The following is a 15,040-nucleotide window of genomic DNA, read 5'->3' on the forward strand; positions in this document are numbered from 1 at the left end:
AGTGAAACAAGCCAAAAAAGCACAAAGAGAATGAAATGGCTAATCCGCCCCCCCAGGCCCCTTCTTCCTTGATAGAATGAGAGTGACCCCTAGTATGAGTTCACCCGACCTGTTTCTCCACTCTGAGACCAACTCTTATCACAGATGCAGACAGAGGGCAGACTCTGTTTCCTTTTGGTTGCTGCGGATGCCATCTGACAAAACTTGAATTAGAATATACATATCATTTACATTGCTTTTCCCTTTTAACAATACCTCATGGCCATCCTTCCAAAACTAACTGGAATTTTAAACAGGTGCATAATATTCCATTTTAAACATGCACTATAATTCATTTGGCCGTTGATGGACACTTAGCTGTTATCTTGATTTTGCTGCTAAAAAAGAATGCCACTACAGGTATGTATGTGTATGTGCGTGTCCCCCTATATACAGATTCTTTTATTTCTGACACTAGATTTCTGCAGGGACTACAGAGTCAAAAGAATATGTTACTGAATTTTATTGTTTTATCAGAGTATATAGTTGGACCCTGCCTGACTTGAGGTTGTTTTTCCCCAAGACCCTGCCTCCCTGAAGATCCCCACAGCTCCACGCATAGTGACCCACAAGAGGTTCTGCTTAGGCCTATGCCAAGGCTGGAAGCCCCAGGGCATTCAGGGCCCTGTGCCACAGATGCCTATTACCCTGGCTGGGTAAGAAATTCCTATTGTTCCTCGAATGGAAGATGAGGCATTCAGACCTCAGCCCCACTGCTGAAAGAGCAAGGGTGCGTGTGTGGCATCTGGCGTTGAAACTCCCCTCATATAGGGCGTGCAGAAAAGATAACCCTCCTACTGTGATGTTGGAGGGTGCAGCCGCTATGGAAAATAGCTCTGGAGGCTCCTCAAGAAACTAAAAACACAGCTACCATATGATCCAACAATCCCACTCCTAGGCACACATTAAAAGAAAACCATGGTTTGAAAGGGTACAGGCACCTGAGTGTTCACTGCAGTGATGTTTATAAGAGCCAAGACAGGGAGGCAACCTATTTGTCCAAGAACAGATGAATGGATAAAGAAGGTGGTACACACACACACACACACACACACACACACACACACACACTGGAATATTACTCAGCCATTAAAAAGAACAAAATAATGCCATTTGTACCAACAGGGATGGACCTAGAGATAATCATACTAAGAGAAGTAAGTCAGACAAAGACAAATATTGTGATTTTCCTTACATGTGGAATCTAAAAATATGATACAAATGAACTTATTTATTAAACAGAAATAGATACAGAAAACAAATACAGATCACAGATAAAGAAAACAAACCTGCGGTTACCAAAGGTAGAGAGGGATAAACTGGGAATTTTGGATTAACAGATACCCACTCCTATATATAAAATAAACAACGCCCTACTGTATAGCACAGGGAACTATTTCCAACATCTTTTAATAACCTATGATGGAAAGGAATCTGAAAAAGTTTGTGTATATGTGTGTATACACAAATTATATAGCAGATCAGTTATATAGCAAAGTGATTCAGTTATATATGTGTGTATACACACATATACACAAACTTTTTCGGATTCCTTTATATTTATGTATATTTATGTATACACACATATATAACTGAATCACTTTGCTATATAACTGAAGCACTGTAAATCAATTATACTTCAAATAAATAAATAGTAAACAGACATCAAAAGCAGTGCTATCAATGCCAGTACAGTACTAAAAAAAAATAGAAACTCCCCTCATTTTTCCACTGAAATAACTTTTAGACTGTAGTTACTTGGAGTTGAAATAACATCATGGTAATACAAATACCAAAGGACATTTACATTGAAGCGAAGGATTTGTGGGCCAGTATAGAAATCTACCCACTATTTGTACCATGGCTTTGATAGGAAAGTGCACTTTAAATGCCAAACAGTGAATGAACTTTCAAAACTCTGCTGGCATCTGAGCTGGGAACTTCTCCTGGCATTTTAAAGAGGGTATTTAGAAACAGGAGAGTTTAGCCTGTAGCATGAAGCTAATGGTAGACTTTAAGGCACAGTTACAGATATGGTCAGCTGATCACTCTGACTAGGGAAACTCCCTGCATTCATTCATAATGCTTCCTTGGGGCCAGGGGGACAGTGGAACAGAGGACCCCTACAGAGAGGCAACCCACAGTGTGACTCCTAGACCCAGGAAGAAACGTGGAATCTGGATGCCTCACTCTAGCCCCAGGTATCAGTAGGACTCTGTAGAGATCTGGGAGAAAGGGCAGGGAATCACACATTTCAGGGGAGCTTCAAGTACAAAAGAAAATTTCTATTATTGGCACACAATTCCCTGAATACAGTCATGGAAAGACCTAATCTTGGAGTAAGCCTCAACAGAGCCTGACTTTTGACAAACGGTTAAGCTCTCTCAGTTTAAGTTGCCTTAGTCAGAAAAGGCCAATAGTACCAATAGCCATCTCATAGGCATAATGTGAAGATTAAAGGAAATAACGCACAGAAAATGTTTATCAGATATGGTACATACTAAGTGAACAGTAAATATAGAGACAACTGCTCTGACCACTCCATCACTACACCTATTCTTGTTGCTCCTCTTCCTCCTCCAGAAGCCCCCTAGAGTTCTCTGGCACAAGTTTATTCCCAATCCATCTCAGCAGGCTTATCACACAATTGCTGTCTCTCAATGATTGAGATCGCTAGCTGCTAGGGGTTAGCAGCGATTAGGAAGACAGCAGCAATGATACAAAGAGCAGGCAAGCATTTTTCCAATGACTTAAATCCATGGGTAATTATGCCTCCAGAAAAGTATTGAGGAAAATAAAGACCATGAAAGAATTATGGCTGGGGTGAGGGGAACGAGGCCATAAGGAGCAGAGTCATGGTGAGACTGGTTCTTAAGAGTGGGATAATAACCTATATGGGAAAAGAATCTGAAAAAGAATAGATATATATGTATGTGGATAACTCAATCACTTCACTATACCCCTGAAACTAACACAACATTGTGAATCAACTATACCCCCAATGTGAAACAGAAATGAAATTAATGAATGAGTGGGGTTGTTCAAAACTGATTGGAGGACTTGGATTCTGGAAACCTGCACGGGGTCCCTTGACAGCTCATCCTACCCCTCTGGAATGCTTTTTAATTCATACAAAAGGAAGAGCTGAACCTGTGACCTTAAGGTCTCCACTTTCTTAACCATCTTCAGTTCCTCTCCAACAATGCCATTTGGAGTCTGACTTTACAGCACTCATTGGTCTCTGCTGTCTAAGTTCTGATGAAAACGAGGCAAAGCACTTCCTGCTGTCCTTCAACCAGCTTTCTACCACTTACCAGCAGGTGCTGCAAGCTGGCAGAAAGTGAGGATAAGAGAGCCATCTTGTCTTGATGCTGAGTTCATTATTCCCTTTTGATTACTGTATGCTGGGTTCAGTCATTTCTGGAAAGACAATGATTCCCATGGCCATCATGTTAGTAACCACATGAAATGGGACAACATTTTCTTTTGTCTTCCTGCCAAGTTTCCAGCTCCAGAGACATGGCTTTTAGGATTTCCCATGAAAGCCCAAACTGGCAATATAAATAAACCCACCATGATAATTATCCACCCCCTCTTCTCCATCTTTCCAGTGGAAACTCTTATCTTTCCTCTCAGTAGTTATTCTTCATGAAGCTCACTCAGATTTATTACTTATGTGGGGCAATTCATCATCTAGGCTAAATACCACCTTCCTCCACTGGGCAGGCCTGTGCTTCAGGTGGCTGTCATTTCTGTATGGGATGCATAATTCAATTTGGGCTCCAGTAAGACAGAGCTGTTTAAGATAATGGGCTATTTTCTTTGGGGTGATATATTTAATTAAAAAAAGCAATTTACAATGAACTTTATTTGTTTACTATATCGTATGCTCTTGGGCTTCTTGAAGGATGTAACTTGAGTGTTTTGAGTCAGTATGGTACAGTGAAAAGTGGGACATTTGGAATTTGTGTGATCCTGAACAAGTCAATCAAGTACCTCCAAGCCTCAGCTTCTTCATTTCTTGTACGGAGATGGAAATTCCGGTGGGCTGCCATCTATGGGGTCGCACAGAGTCGGACACGACTGAAGTGACTTAGCAGCAGTAGCAGCAGCAGGATTACTGTACAGATTAGAAATACTATTTACAAACTATGCCTGGCACATAGTTGTTGAAATAAATTGTAGTTCTTGTGACTGTTTTCAGATAGTAAAGAACTAGATCTTGATCCTCTGAAGAAGAGAGAATTTTCAATGTATTAGCTTAGTTTTTCAATATTATGTTCTATGAACTTTGAAAAAAAAAACAATACACCTTTTACGATATGTAACAACCAAGACTGAAGTGAGAGAATCATTTGAAGACAGTCTGGAGAGAGACTCTGTCTTGGCCTTGTCCTTAGCACGGGGATTTCAAAAAGAAGTATATTTTTCTTTTAAGACTTTTTTTCATGTAAACCATTTTCAAAGTCTTTATTGAATTTGTTACAATTTTACTTCTGTGGTTTTTTTGGCCACAAGGCATGTAGGATCTCAGCTCCCTGACCAGGGTTTGAACCTACAACCCCTGCATTAGAAGGCAAAGTCTTAACCACTGGACCACTGGGGAAGTCTCCAAAGAGAAGTTTTGACATAGTTCATCCCAAACCAGGGAGCTATCCCCAAAAGGGGAACCAGGAATGCTGGCAACTTGGTACAAAAAAAAAAAAATGAACATTGATCTAAGTGTTAAGTCTAACTGGTTGTCTCTCTTTCTTGTTAATTAACATATTCAACAAATGTTTATTAAGCAGCTCTGTCAAGCTTTGTTCTAGGTCTTAGACTAAAACAAAAGAAGTCCCTGCTTTCATGGGGCCTCTGACCTCTCATAATATTCCCATCACCAGACAAACAGCAGAGACCCTGTAGGTAAATGTTCTGGAATGTCAAAAAGGGTTGGTAGCAACTAGCTACATAGGGTTATTCAAACTCAATTTTTTATTTAATTAGAATTGAATAACTCTAATAGCTCTAATAACTCTAATAGCTCCTCAGTTACATTAGCCACATTTCAAGGATCCAATATCAACATGTGGTTACCCTAATGGACAAGAGAATTATAGAGTATTTCTATCATCAGAGAAAATTCTACTGGACAGTGCTGTTCCCAGAAGCTGTCCATAGCCATCTCGCCTGCTTGAACTCTTCCAAATGTGCTCTCCATTGAGGACTGTAAGCCTGGATGCTCTCTGCCCCGTTTTACACTAACTCTTCTCCTGGAACAATGCTCAGGCAGTAAGGAAACCCTGGCTCATTGATACCCACATTCACATTTTCTTCCCTGGAAAAGCACACCTCGTGCCTTCCAGCCCCACCAGTTCCTCTTTAGATCTTATCTGGCTAACCACCAAGCAAAGAATTGAAGGACCTTTTTACTGGCCCCCATTCTCCTCTGACTACACTTTAACCCACCATGGGCCCACCATTTTGGTTTTTCGATGGAGCCCCAATCTTGTGGCCCTCACATTTAATTTCAGATAACTATTCCAGGTCTTCATAGAACTGTTCAACTTCAGCATCTTCAGCATTACTGGTTGGGGCATAGACTTGGATTACTGTGATATTGAATGGTTTGCTTTGAAAAACGAACAGAGATCATTCTGTCATTTTTTGAGATTGCACCCAAGTACTGCGTTTCAGACTCTTTTGTTGACTATGATGGCTACTCCATTTCTCCTAAGGGATTCTTGTGCAGGCAGTAGATATAATGGTCATCTGAGTTAAATTCTTCCATTCCGGTCCATTTTAGTTCACTGATTCCTAAAATGTCAATGTTCACTCTTGCCATCTTCTGTTTGACCACTTCTAATTTACCTTGATTCATGGACTAACATTCCAGGTTTCTATGCAATATTGTTTTTTGTGCATCAAACTTTACTTCCATCACCTGTCACATCAACAACTGGGTGTTGTTTTTGCTTTGGCTCCATCTCTTCATTCTTTCTGGTGCTATTTCTCCATTCTTCTCCAGTAGCATATTGGGCACCTACCAACCTGGAAAGCTCTTCTTTCAGTGTCCTATCTTTTTGCCTTTTCATACTGTCCATGGGGTTCTCAAGGCAAGAATAGTGAAGTGGTTTGCCATTGCCTTCTCCAGTGGACCATGTTTTGTCAGATCACTTCACCATGACCCGTCCATCTTGGGTGGCCCTATACGACATGGCTCATACTTTCATTTGGAAACTCAACAGTGGCCACAGAACTGGGAAAAGTCAGTTTTCATTCCAATTCCAAAGAAAGGCAATGCCAAAAAATGTTCAAACTACCACACATTTGCACTCATCTCATACGCTAGCAAAGTAATGCTCAAAATTCTCCAAGCCAGGCTTCAACAGTACATGAACCATGAACTTCCAGATGTTCAAGCTGGATTTAGAAAAGGCAGAGGAACCAGAGATCAAACTGCCAAAATCCGTTGGATCATAGAAAAAGCAAGAGAGTTCCAGAAAATATCTACTTCTGCTTTATTGACTATGCCAAAGCCTTTGACTGTGTGGATCACAACAAACTGTGGAAAATTCTTAAAGCGATGGGAATACCAGACCACTCGACCTGCCTACTGAGAAATCTATATGCAGGTCAAGAAGCATCAGTTAGAACTGGACATGGAACAACAGACTGGTTCCAAATCAGGAAAGGAGTATATCAAGGCTGTATATTATCACCCTGCTTATTTAACTTATATGCAAAGTACATCATGCGAAATGGCAGGCTGGATGAAGCACAAGTTGGAATCAAAATTCCCGGGAGAAATATCAATAACTTCAGATATGTAGATGAAAGTGAAGAAGAGCTAAAGAGCCCCTTGATGAAAGTGAAAGAGGAGAGTGAAAAAGCTGGCTTAAAGTTCAACATTCAGAAAACTAAGATCATGGCATCTGGTCCCATCACTTCATAGCAAATAGATGGGGAAACAATGGAAACAGTGACAGACTTTATTTTCTTGGGCTCCAAAATCGCTGCACATGGTGACTGCAGCCATGAAATTAAAAGATGCTTACTCCTTGGAAGCAAAGCTATGACCAACCTAGACAGCATATTATAAAGCAGAGACATTACTTTGTCGACAAAGGTCCATCTAGTCAAAGCTATGGCTTTTGTAGTAGTCATGTGTGGATGTGAGAGTTGGACTATAAAGAAAGCTGAGCACCAAAGAATTGATGGTTTTGAACTGTGGTGTTGGAGAAGACACTTGAAAGTCTCTTGGACTGCAAGAAGATCAAACCAGTCCATCCTAAAGGAAATCAGTCCTAAATACTCACTGGAAGGATTGATGCTGAAGCTGAAACTCCAATACTTTGGCCACCTGATGTGAACAACTAACTCATTAGAAAAGTCCCTGATGCTGGGAAAGATTGAAGGCAGGAGGAGAAGGGGATAACAGAGGATGAGATGGTTGAATGTCATCATCGACTCAATGGACATGACTTTAAGCAAGCTCTGGGAGTTGGTGATGGACAGGGAAGCCTGGTGTGCTGCAGTCCATGGGTCGCAAAGAGTCGGACATGACTGAGCGACTGAACTGAACTGATTCCAGACCTTTCTGCCTAGTCACCATGCCTGGACACATATCATCAGCTCTGATCCCTGGCAGGTTGTCTCAGAACCTTTTTGTACACCCCCCGGCCCTCACTGGCCACTTGGTGCTGAATGTCTCATACCACTTGGGAACAGTCAAGATGGATCAGCTATATTAAAAAACCAGGATATTCTTTTATAAACCTGTGTGTCATAAAACTATACAGTATCTACCACATACCAGTTCAGAAAGGCCAGCATCAAAAGTCTACAGACAATAAATATTGGAGAGGGTGTAGAGAAAAATAAACTCTCTACACTGTTGGTGGGAATGTAAACTGGTACAGCCATTTTGGAGAATGGTACAGAAGTTCCTCAAAAAAAACTAAAAATAGAGCTACCATGCTGCTGCTAAGTTGCTTCAGTCGTGTCCGACTCTGTGCGACCCCATAGACGGCAGCCCACCAGGCTCCATCGTCCCTGGGATTCTCCAGGCAAGAATACTGGAGTGGGTTGCAATTTCCTTCTCTAACGCATGCATGCATGCTAAGTTGCTTCAGTTGTGTCCGACTCCATGAGACCCTATGGACAGCAGCCCATCAGGCTCCTCTGTCCACAGGATTCTCCAGGCAAGAATACTGGAGTGGGTGGCCATTTGCAACCCCACTCCTGGGCATATATGCCAAGTAAACATAATTTAACAAGATACATGCACCCTAATATTCATAGCATCACTGTTTACAATGGAAGCAACCTAAATATCCATGGACAGACGAATGAATAAAGAAGAAGTAAATATATATAAATATATATACACACACACACAAAGGACTATTACTCAGCCGTAAGACTGAATGAAATAATGCCCTTTACAGCAATATGAATGGATCCAGACATTATCATACCAAGTGAAGTAAGCCAAACATAGAAAAACAAATACATGATATGTGGAATCTTAAAGAAAAATAATACAAATGAACTTATATACAAAATGGAAATAAACCCCCAGACAGAAAAAAAACCTATGGTTACCAAAGGAAAGGTGGGAAGAGAGATGAATTAGGAGTTTGGATTTAACATATACCCACTACTATGTAACCAACAAGCACCTCGTGTATAGCACAGGGAACTACACTCAATATTTTGTAATAACCTATAAGGGAAAATAATCTGAAAAAAAAACAGATATATATGCATATATAACTGAATCACTTTGTCACATACCTGAAACTAACACAACACTGTAAATCAACTATATTTCAATTTAAAAAAATATGGTAACTGGATTAGTGTTCAAAGTGTTCTTGGATGAATGAGGTTAATCATGCAGAATTGAACTTCTGGCATGTGAACTCACTGTTGTGTATACAGGATTAATTGTTACTCTTTCTAATTTGTAACTTGAAAACAACGCAGGAAACTCAGTACAATCTCTCAGGGTAGAAGAGCGCAATAACTTGGATTAAAAAAAACTTTCCGTTTATTTCAGAATGACTAAAAGGATAGATTCTTTCATGTAACATATTTATCTTCCTAGTTACTTTATGCTTGGGCTAAAATTAAAAACCACACCCTTTGTTATACACCTATCACCACATAGGAGGAGGGACCAGAAAGTAACAGCATGTCAGAAAAGAGCAGGAAGCATGGTATTTTAAGGTTCACTGGGGAAAAAAAGTCCACAAAACTGACAATTTTTATAGAACAAGCAAAGAGCTAATAGTATAGAATTAAACCTATTTGTCCATCATATTTTTATATCACTCTTCTCTTGATTGCGTCATTACCTCCCCCACTATTCCAAATGCCACTTCTCCCCCAGCTGGCCTGACCTGCTGGTCATTTTGCCTCCTGGTCATTTCCTCCCTTTGAGCTGACCCAGCCTAGGTGCCCACACAGGCACCCAGTATATCTTGGCATAGCCTTTCACTCTGAAAAGGTGAACACATTGCTCCACCTTCTGCAGTGAGTCTGACCCCTGGCTGCCTCTCCTACTTCATTTCCTGTCCTCTTTATCTTGACTCACATCTGGCCTTCTCAGCTCCCCTGAATGCACCAAACATATCCCCACCTACAGCACTAGCGCTTAGTGTCCCATCTCTCTGAAAAAATGGTCCTCCAAGTCTGTTCAACATTCAATCCCGACTTCATTAAGTATTTTTCTCAGATGACTCTTTCCTGACTGTTCTACCTGCTCTCTCTCTCTTTTACAAATTTTATAGCAGTTTCACAAGCTGAGATTATGCTACATATTTTTATATACTATCTCTCCCTGCTAGAATATAAATACTTGAGGGCAAAGATGCTATCAGCTGACTCTTGCTGAGTTAATAAACCACCCCAAAACTTAATGGCTAAGAACAGCAACCATGTATCTAGCTCCTAATAATATAGTTTGGTAATTTGGGCTGGGCTTAGCAGAGTGGTTCTCCCACCTGGAGCAGTCATAGTTGGTCTTGACTAAACCTTACTCAAACATGTACACTCATTAACCAAGTCAGCAGAAGGCTGGCCAGTTCTCAGTTGGCCCATTTTGTTTCTTTTCCAAGTGACCTCTTACCCTCTGGCTGCCTAGCTTGGGCTTGTTCATGTGAAGGTCAGGGTTCCAATGCACAAGTGCTTTTCATGCACTTGTGAATGAATCACATCTGTGACAGTGCCATTGGCCAATCCAGATTCAAAGGGTAGAAGAACAGATTCCATCTCTTAGTTAAAAGGGTCTGTGACATCAATCCTAAAGGAAATCAACCCTGAATAGTCATTGGAAGGACAGATGCTGAATCTGAAGTTACAATACTTTGGCCACCTGATGGGAAGAGCTGACTCATTGGAAAAGATCCTGATGCTGGGAAAGATTGAGGGCAGGAGGAGAAGGGGACGACAGAGGGTGAGATGGTTGGATGGCATCCCCAACTCGATGGACACAAGTTTGAGCAAGATCCAGGAGCTGGTGCTGGACAGGGAAGACTGGTGTGCTGCAGTCCATGGGGTCTCAAAGAGTCGGACACGACTGATCTACTGAATAACAGCAACAGAAGAACAGATTCCATCTCTTAGTTGGAAGGACCTGCAACATTGCCTTGTCCTAGATGCAGGGAGGGGAATTTGTGGTTATTTTTATAAACTATCCCGGGGACTGTATCTGTTTTATTCACTTCTGTATCTCTACCATCTAAAAGAATAGCTGGCTCAGAGTAGGCTCTCAATAAATACTCTTTAAAAGAATAAATAGAGGAAACTCCAGAAGGCCAAGAAACAGGAAACACAAAATCTGCCAGAACACCATCCCAAGTGGATGTTGTTGCTATGACTGTCTCCACTAAATGCCACATCACTCCTGGCCCCACCGCTCCCAGGGAAGTCATGCACCAAGGCTGTCTCCTGGCCTCACTGGCTCAAGGCATGAAATCATCTGGAGCTTCTGTTTGGCCACCTAACTTATGTGACTGTCCTGGCTCCCACACGTGAGAGAAGATTGCAGCTGTTGGTTAGTCACTCAGTCGTGTCAGACTCTTCTGTGACCCCATAAACTGTACCCCGCAAGGCTCCTCTGTCCATGGGATTTCCCAGGCAAGAATACTGGAGTGGGTTGCCATTTCCTTTTCCAGGGGATCTCCCTGACCCAGGGATCAAGTTCATGTCTCTTGCAGGCAGATTCTTTACCACTGAGCCACCATGGAAGCTACACAGTGAGGAAATTCCCATAAAATAAGAAGGAGATGGCGGACTCACAGACAGAGAGAACAGAGTGGTTACCTGTGGGGAGAGCAAAGGGGGAAGTGGCATTATAGGGGTGGGAGAGTAGGTGGCACCCCCAGGGAGTGGGAATAAGAAACAACAAGGATATGTTGTACAACACAGGGAATATAACCAATATTTTATAATAACTCTAAATGGAGAATAACCAGTACAAATTATGAGTCACTATATTGAACATCTGTAACATACAATATTGTATAACAAGTATATTTCAATAATTTTTAAAAAAATTTTTAAGAGGAGATAGATTCTGGAGAAACTAATCCTCCCTAAGTCCTCACAGACATCCAGTACAGATATACTCTCTTCTAGTGCATTTTTGTTCATTGATAACAATGGTTGGTATCTATCTCAATTACACACACACATACACACACACACAAATTAAATAGCTGATGAGGGAAGCTTCAAATTCAGTCAAAGAACTATTCTTCCCAGAAACAGCTGTTAAATGAATGAATTACTTATTTTATTTCTAAAGAAAAAAAAGCATTTGGATTGCATATAGAAGCTGCAAACTTCTCTGTGCACAGAATGCTGGCTACCCGTTTGTGTCACAATGGAATCATTCGAATGAGAGGATAAAAACGTGCTGTAACTACCGTTTAAAGTAGTCATAGAGAATAACACACCATGACCCTGTACTCCAGTCACTGGAATAAATATATGTATTAAACAGTGCAATACCTAGAAGTGGGTACTGCCACACAGAGCAGCAGACAATTTCAATTGTATTACTTAGAGATTTAGAAGCAATAATAGGATCTTGTGGCATTTAAATCAAAGCTTCTTTAAATCAAAGAAGAAAAGGGAAGCTAAAGAAAATATCTAACCCACACAAACCAGGTATAATTTTTCATGATTTCCTCCTGCATTTAGAAGACCATTATACAACGCCCCCCCCCCCCCCCCCCGCCCTACACACACACATTGAACAATGTTCCAATTTAGATCTAATATCACTTTTGGTTCTTTCATCTATCTGCACCTAGAAAGGAGAAACATGCTGGTGAACTTGAGGCTCAGTCAGATGCCCAGTCAGGATGAAACTCCCAACTCCACAACCTCTGGTTTCAAAGACCAAGGAAGCTTGAAGAAGGTCAGGCAGGATCCCAGTGCCCTGCCCCATCTGCTTGTCCTTTCCTTGCTAGTAATTTCTGGCCTCATTTCCACATGCCAGCACCTGCCCTTCTCTTTCTGAGGGCCTTCTCTAACCACAGAAAGCATCCTGCCTATTCAGCAGGCCAGAAACAGCAGAGAACACTCTCCAACCAGGCTGCCCTCAACCAACCAACAAGCAAGGGAGTAGAATATAAATGCCCAAGCTCCCCTGTCCCTTGACCAGGATAACTCTGGGGCTTGTGTTCTTCCATAAGTTTCCCCAGTGGGGATGAAGTTCCAGGAGCTCTCAGAGGTCACAGCTCAATAAAACAAGCTTACTGGCTGCCTACCCTTTCCTATGTGTGTCCCCCAGTCCACAGCCAGAGACCCCTTCACCTCCAACTTACTGCTAACTCAGAGCTGGCTTCAGAAGAACACAAACTAACACAAAGCTCCAGCCTTCCAACCACCTCTTTCCCCCTCAACACACAGGTTTGCCTAATACCTTGGCTTGGTCTCTGAAGCTCCTTGGTCTTAGATGAAGTCACGTGAAGATGCAGAGCCCCTGAAGGAAGCCTCCCAACTGGCACTGTGGGCTATTTATATCCTAAGGAGCAGAAAGGATGAGGCTACAAGCTAGGTGGATGGGAGTGGATGGGATGAGAGATGGGCATGGAAGAAGGCACACCCAGAAAAGGGGAGGTGGGGACTCAGCCCTCCACTCTCTCCCTTGGTTATGCAAAGTGGCCCTAGAGTGGACATGGTTCTTACACCAGTCGGGGCTCTGCAGGTGAGGAAGGGCTGATTTCACTGTCAATTCCTGGTGGTGCTGTCACCTCAGTTGTGTCTGACTCTTTGCGACCCTATGGATTGTAGCCCTCCAGGCTCCTGTGTCCATGGGATTCTCCAGGAAAGAATACTGGAGTGTGTTGCCAATTCCTCCTCCAGAAAACAGATTGGTGGTTGCCAAAGGGAATCAACTCCTGTACTTTCTCTAAAACTCAATTTCCTCATCTTTAAAATGGCAATAATAAAAAATAAATACATAAAACCACCCACCTCTGAAGGTTGTTAGCATTAAACAAAATATTACACATAAGCATGGTACCTGACACATAATAAACTTAATCCTTATTTTATAACAAATAAATACTTCCTCATGATTACCTTCTCTAAATCCAGCTTGAATATCTGGAAGTTCACGGCTCAACCTATACAGCATATTAAAAAGCAGAGACATTACTTTGCCAACAAAGATCTATCTAGTCAAAGCTATGGTTTTTCCAGTAGTCATATATGGATGTGAGAGTTGGACTATAAAAAGAAAGCTGAGTGCCGAAGAATTGATGCTTTTGAACTGTGGTGTTGCAGAAGACTCTTCAGAGTCCCTTGGACTGTGAGGAAATCCAAACAGTCCATCCTAAAAGAAATCAGTCCTGAATATTCATTGGAAGGACTGATGCTGAAGCTGAAACTTCAATACTTTGGCCACCTTTTGCGAACAAATGGCTCATTGGAAAAGAGCCTGATGCTATGAAAGACTGAAGGCAGGAGGAGTAGGGAATGACAGAGGATGAGATTATTGGATGGCATCACTGACTCAATGGACATGGGTTTGAACAAGCTTCGGGAGTTGGTGATGGACAGGGAAGACTGGTGTGCTGCAGTCCATGGGGTCACAAAGAGTTGGACATGACTGAGTGACTGAACTGAACTGAACATGATTATCTTTATCATTTTAAAAATGTAGGTAAACCCTGAATTTCCGATTTGTCCTCCTGACCTGCCAAAGAGCCAAGATCCAAAGCCAAGGGTAACAAGAGGTTAGAGGAGCAGCTCTGTTTCCCTGACTTCTCCTTCACCCTCTCGGGGTTGCATACACACCAGCCCTGCTGACTGTTCTCATCCATTTCCTTCCTGAGCTGTGACATGGGAACCCCAGAGCAAGGGTGTAGAGGGATGGGAATCTCACGTGCTTTGAAAGATGCAGAGCAACTGCAACAAAAGCAGAACAAGGGAGAAAAGACCAGGGACATTCATGGTCGCAAGGTTAAAGTCTCGTGTAAATAGCCCATTACCCTGCATCATCTCTGGCCCAGCTCCACTTCAAGGGGTGAGCCATTCTGCAGTGCCGGCAGCCTTCCAGAACCATTTTTCGGGCGCTTTTGCAGCAGATGTGATCATTATAAAATGCACCATCAGAGGAGGACTAGAGTATTTATTTGTTTTCCTTAATTTCAATTTTTACTACCTTTCCTTTAAAGACAGCACGATACAGATTGAGCCATGAACTGTCAGATTTTGCATCTCATGAGGCTACCAATTTCCTGAAATGTGAGATGATTTAAATTTCCAATCAAAGAGACAGGAAAATGCCCTGCAACTCCAGCAGGAGTTGTAAAACTCTCAAGCCATGTTTTTCCCCCTTTTCATCGTTATCAGAGCAGACCACTGATGAGAATATGGAGAAAATAACTACCCGTCCAAAATGAGAGGCGGTTCATGGGAACCAAATCCTGGGTGGCCTCACCCATGACTACCTCTTTTTCTCCGATCCCAGTGGGTTTAGACCAACAACGTGGTGGGT

At 42.0% G+C, this 15,040-nt stretch overlaps 1 protein-coding gene across 6 annotated transcripts in view; it reads right to left on the minus strand.

Moving 5' to 3' along the window:
• The window catches only part of LOC147369038 (uncharacterized), a 1,156,454-nt gene that overhangs the window by 1,046,029 nt on the left and 95,385 nt on the right, over positions 1-15,040 (minus strand). For 4 of the 6 annotated variants that reach the window (XM_086410757.1, XM_086410756.1, XM_086410763.1 and 1 more), the window contains 2 exons: positions 4,036-4,159; positions 3,354-3,459 (listed from right to left, as the gene is read on the minus strand). The exons of the other annotated variants lie outside the window; for them this stretch is intronic. The gene's annotated coding sequence lies outside the window, so the exon portion shown is untranslated. The remainder of the gene's footprint in view (positions 1-3,353; positions 3,460-4,035; positions 4,160-15,040) is intronic. 6 annotated transcript variants of the gene reach the window in all.

The sequence above is a fragment of the Bos grunniens genome, chromosome 7 (genome assembly GCF_055505025.1).
Source record: "Bos grunniens cultivar Pamir isolate PY7600 chromosome 7, Bosgru_T2T1.0, whole genome shotgun sequence".
NCBI lineage: Eukaryota > Metazoa > Chordata > Mammalia > Artiodactyla > Bovidae > Bos > Bos grunniens.